The following is a 6,100-nucleotide window of genomic DNA, read 5'->3' as shown; positions in this document are numbered from 1 at the left end:
CAGATATTTGAGCAAACATTATTCTAGCTGTTTCTCTGACGGTTTTCATAGGATGAAGTTATAATTTAAATCAGTAGGCTTTGAGTAAAGCAGATTGGCCTCAATAATATGGGTGAGCCTCATCCTTTCAGTGGAAGGCCTCAGTAAAATAGAGCAATGACCTCCTTAATAGAAAAAGCCTGAAGAAGAGGGATTTCTGCCAGCAGACTGCCTTCAGACTCAAACTGCAGCTTCAGCCCTTCCCTGGATCTCCAGACTGCTGGCCTGGCCTTTAGATTTTGGACTTGCCAACCTCCATGGTTAGCAAGTCAATTTCATGCAATCTCTATTTCTCTGGCTTAATCTCTCTCCCCCCCGCCCAATACCCTATTGGTTCTGTTTCCTGGTAAAATCTGGCTGATACAGATAGCTAAGGACTCATCAGGTAATTTTATTCTTTCACTATCTAGCCCCTAAGTTGAACCAATAATTAAGGATCCCAACACCCACCCTCCAAATCTTTGGGCTCCCCAGGCACTCTCTCCTTTTTCAACCCCAGCAGCCTTTGACTAAGGAGTTTCCATCACCATCTCTCTGTACAGTACTGTCCTAGGGATCCTGGGAGATGTGTGAGAACAATGTTGTGGCATAAGAGGGGCCTTAGAGACCCTTAGTCAAGTCATCCACAGTACATAGGAAAAGACTGAAGCCCAGAGGGGAGGGGGCTTCCCCAAAGCACATAGCTGTCACACTGCCAGGATGAGAACCTGGCTCTTTAGATTTCCAGGTCTGTCTGTTGAATTTCAGGAAGCAGATATCACAATCAAGCTAGCTATTAAGGAGAATTCATGGAGTGGACTATTTACAAATGTATGGGCAGGGTTCAAGCACCTGAACAGGGTGACGAAGGACCCCAGGATTAGTATCAGCAGAAAACTGTCACCACACCTGTGTCTGAAGGGTTCCAGGGACAGCGCAGTGATGGAAGCTGTATGTAGCAAGCTACACAGAGGAGAGGGCTGCCAACCAGCAGCTGTGGCCTTGGGTGGAGGGACACAGCCACTGCCAAGATAAGACCATCAGGGAAGTTGCTGGGGAGATAAATCCCCCAGCTTCTCTCTCTCCTCAACTTCTGATCTCCTGTGGGCTCAGACCAACTGGAAACCAGACATCAAGGAAAGCTTGTTGATGCAGTTCATGGAGTTTGGCCTCCCGAGGTGAGAAGGCACTCATCCTTCAAAGCATGGACACTCTCCTCTGAAACAAGATCCTGTTGTTCTTTGCTTTGGTCTGGCCTGTTCTGGCTGGCAGCAGGATGTGCTTCAGTCAACTCTGGTTCACATCCTTCTCCACTGGGTGTGGCGTCCACTGGGAAATGACAAGCGATCCATTCAACCACTCATAATATATGAGAACTCACAGTTGCCAAAACGTTTCATGTTTCATATGGTCTTCAAAACAACCTCACGTGGAAGGAACTTGTTATTCATGGTTTAGAGATAAGGAAGCCAGGTTCAGAGATGTTAAGTCACTTATCCAAAATCAGCAGCCTACGATGACTCCGGAAGTTTATTTCACAAGCATTTATTGAGTGCTGGCCAACTCCAGGCCCTGGGTGAGGGGGGTAGGGGTGCAGAGATGAGCCCAACCCTGTCTCCAGGGGGTCTGGGTGCAGATGGCAAATGTTGACATGTTTCCCAATTTTCTGCCTTTGTCTTACCAAGTCAAAGCATTTTCTGAGTACCACTCTGGTGGGTCCCCAAGGCGGACTTGCTTGTCATTATCATTCCTGCCCTCCTGGAGCTTACAGTTTTCTTAAAGAGATGAGAAGTGTGTGTGGAAACAGTAACCAATGCCATTAGCCAAGTCAATGGTGCTGGAGAGGATGTAAAAATTCAAGAAGAGGTCTGCTGGCTCCAGCTGTGTGTGTGGGGTGATCCATAGAGGTGTCAGAAAGGAGGTGGGATTAAGCTGTTTTCTGTGGGAAGCATGGTCCATGTTCAGCGAGGGAGATAGGGAACAGAATTTTAAGGAGGAACATCATAACTGTGGTTGTAGGAAAGCAGGGAACTTGTTCTGGAGACACAGAAGCCAGTCTGGTGCAGCTCTGGTGAGGAGAGGAGAGTACCATGGGTCTTCCTACAAGAGAAAAGAGAGATATGTTGAGTTATAGAAGAAAGCACTCAAGTGGCTGTTGAGCAGGGAGAGATGAGATCGGGAAAATGGGTGTTTGTGGAGGATCTTGTTCGCGAGACTGTTGGGTTTATCACTAGTATCATCTGCTCTCAGAGTCTTGACTTCAGCATCAGGCTGTGCTGTCCTAAGATTCCAGTTGGTTCCATGGTCTTCAGGATATCTCTGACTTCCCTGGCAGTGGGGAAGGACACCCAGGAGCTGGGTCAGGTGGCATAAACACACAACCAGAGTCTGCGCAGTCGAGCCCCTGCTGACCCCTCTGACTCCACCTCCCACCACAGCTCCGGCCACTGCCCGCTTCACTCACTTAGCCCTTGGCACACTGGCCTTCTGTCTATCCATCCAGCACACGGATCTCTTAGTGCCACGGGCTTGCTGTTCCCTCTGCCTGGAATGCTCTTCTTTTAGCTTGGCTCCTTCTGATCCTTCACTTCTGATTTCAGGCATCTCCTCTCAAAGTGGCCTTCCCTGAGCACTCCATCTAAAGGAGGTCTCTCTCTACCTCCCGGTTACTCTGTGACATCACATTGTTGTTCATGACCTTCACAGTACTTCCTACCCTCTGCAACTTCCTCATTTATTATCTGTTTACCCCCTCTGTAAGATCTGTGAGGGCATGGACCTCCCAGAATATGCCTGACCTGGTAGATACTCAGTTTGACATTTATGGAATTGATGAATGAGCACGACTTCTTTCCAATCTGCTTTGACCTGATAAGAAAGTGTTAAGGGTGGACCTGCCTTGGTGAGGGGTGGGGTGGGGTGACCTGTAGCCCTCTTGGAATTATGGGCAAGCTTATATTGCTTTCTTTTCCCTGGGAAGTAGGTCAATGGTAATCCTTAGGGTTCTTCACCAAATACGTCTTTGGCCCCTTTGAAGGGGAGGCATTGCCTTGGGACTTGTTTTGGCCTTTGCAATGTGAATGGAGATGCTATAGGTCACTTCTGGGAAGGTACTGGAAGCACTAGGTGTGAGTTAGCCCGTGCCTTTCCTTCACCAGGATGGTCATGGATTTGTACATTGAGATGGCCTCTCCATCAGGCTGAGTCTCTGAATGACTACAACAAGAAAAGCCCTGCTGACCCACACTGGACACATAGCAGGAGCAGGGAGTATACTTTGTTCGTGTTAAACCACAGAGATTTTGTTAGCATAGCACAGCCTTGCCTCTCCTAACTGCTGAAGAGCTTTTAGTTTTCATCAGGTTCTTAGAGGGGTCTATTAGCCAAACAAGGTCCAGAATCACTGACTCAGGGGTCAGAGGGAAAGATATGGCATGCAGGGAAGGTTAAACTCACATTTACTACATACCCCATTATGTGCCAGACACTTTGCTGAGTCCTTCACATATATCGTAGTGTTTAATCTCCAACAACCTTGTGAGGTAGCTAGTGTGAGCCCCATTCTATAGACAAAACTGGGGCTCAGAGAGTTTAGGGCATTGGTACTCAAAGTGTGGTCTGTAGACCGGTAACGTCTGCATTTTTAACAAGTAGTAGAGCTTGTTAGAAACGCAGAATTTCAGGTCCCTTTCCAGTCCCACTATATCAAAAACTGTGTTTTAACAATAGCTTACCAGGTGACTTGAGTGCATTTTAGAATTTGAGACAAATTGATCACATCAGTTTGGGGGACTTGCTTGATATCCTCTAGCTAATGGCAGATATAGATAAGGGAGCCATCATTCAAGAGATGGGGGTGGCTCTACCCTTCACCCCCATGTTAGGACTACGGGAATCAGGATGTGCAGAGCTTGGGTCAGGCATCTGAATCCCAGCTGGTATTCACTGGCTCCCCTGGCAGGCACATCTTCAAATAGTTTGAGTGGTTGATGGTAAACAAAGCTATTTATTGATTTACAAAACCACCCAGATGGTGTCTAGGGTGTATGTTTCTTCTAGCTGTGAATTACTGACTAGAGACTGGTGGTGGACTGGGGCAGACATTGTCAGACACATTGTCCATGGTGGGGAAGTCTCACTCCCAGCACATAGACCGTGACTGGGGACCCAAGATAATTCCTTGATGATGGCAGGCACGTGTCTTGAATCTCTGTATGTGACAGAGTTGGGATCCCTTGGCTTTGAGCTTGGTGCCTGTCTGGACCATGAAGTGTCCTGATTCCCTGGGACTGAATCCTCCAGAAGATCTCACATGGTGCCTGGGCTTGGGCTCTGCCTGCAGGAACTGCTCTGTTATCACATTATAGATGAGGAAGTGACCAGGAAACCATGCCAGGAGAGAGATTGCCGCTCCCTGGGTCCACGGCCAGGACTGGGCATCTGTGGAAGGCTGATTTCTGTGGCCCGTGGCCTCTGGCGCCCTTGTCAGTTGGTGGCATTCATCTCTTTGGAGCCTCCATGGAGTTGCTGAGGAAATTGGAGCTCTTGGGTAGAGGAGTATAATTTGGCGTCTCTTTACTGAAATTATGAGATCATCAGCTCTTCTCCAGATATTTAGAGTTTCTGTGAAAAAGGCAGAGCTCTCTCTCTTTTCGTTATGACCTGGTTATCTGCTCAGCTAAGTGAGAAATTTCATGTTACAGAGCGATCAATTAATGCAACAAATATATATTGGGTACCTGCTGAGTGTTAAAGACTGAGAATACAAAAAAGTGCTTTTGCCTTTGGATAGGCTCTGGACTAGTTCAGATGCAGAGGAGGAAGTAATAGACAGGGACAGGACTTCACTTTGTGGGGTGTGGGTGATTAAGGAGCCTGTGGAGTGGTCCCTGGGCCCACACGGGAGGAGATGACAGGGCCGGGCGGGGGCTTTGAGCACTGGCTGAGGACTCAGACCTGGGTCCCAGTTCTGGTCACCATGGCTCCCTCAGGACCACCTCTGTTAGACCCAGATAGCAGTGTCCATGCCAATGGGGAGGGAAGAAGACCACTGCTGTTGACTGAACTCATATGAGCCAAATGTTGGACTTAGGCACATGCTTTATTGAGAGTTTGGATCAGATTTAGGGGACATTGGTGGGGAGGGCAGAGCCATCTGAGACTCATCTGTGAGTTGGGGAGTGAGTTGCCGGAGGCCCCAGAGCCAGTTGGTGGCAGAGTTGGCTCCAGCTCCCAGGCCTCTGGTCTCTTTCCGCGTTGACTGGGCACTTGCCCCATTTTCCCAAGCTGGGCTCGTTTTTGTTCTGATATGGAAATGTGGCTGTAGAGGGGCTGAATGTAGCAGAGAGGCGCACCCAGGACGGTGGCCAACTCCCTTCCCATAGATAAATGGAGCCCGAACCTCCATTTGGCAATCAGCAGAAAAACAAATTAAAGCAGAGCGGCTCTCATCTCCCTTTCCCCCCCTCACCCCACTCTGACAGATTTATTTTGGAAAGCGACAGGAGGCTAATGGCATCACTTAATTTCCCTGATAATAAATTACCCCCAAGTGCAACAATTAAACGTTTCACAACAAACAGTTTCCTTCCGCAATAAGCTTCCTCACAGGCTCCTCCCGCTCTGACCGACCTCCTTCCCGCCCCGCCCCTCCTGGCCCCGCCTCTGCCCCTTCTGGCCCCGCCTCCACCCCTCCTGGCCCCACCTCTGCCCCTTCTGGTCCCGCCTATGCCCCTTTTGGCCCCGCCTCCACCCCGCTCCTCCTGGCCCTGCCTCTGTCCCTTCTGGCCTGGCTTCCCTGGTGAGTCATTTTTATTTCTGGGCTTCAGGATCCTGACCAGGTAACAGTAATGGCTGGAGGACCTGATGGAATTGTGGGACTGAAAAGAAAGTGTAATGAGGGAGTCAACCAGATCAGGGTTTGAATCCCAGCTCTGCCACTTTCCAGCTCCATGACTTGGGAAGGTCCTTTCCTTCCCAGTTGGTTTTGTTTCTTCCTCGGTAGAGAAGCACAGCTTACAGGGTGTTTCTGAGGCTCAGAGCAGGGCCAACCACATGGTAGGCCTTCTTCAGATAGAAACCG

Source organism: Cervus canadensis, chromosome 8 (genome assembly GCF_019320065.1).
Source record: "Cervus canadensis isolate Bull #8, Minnesota chromosome 8, ASM1932006v1, whole genome shotgun sequence".
NCBI lineage: Eukaryota > Metazoa > Chordata > Mammalia > Artiodactyla > Cervidae > Cervus > Cervus canadensis.
The sequence above is the reverse complement of the archived record's forward strand: the minus strand, read 5'-3'. Positions refer to the sequence as shown.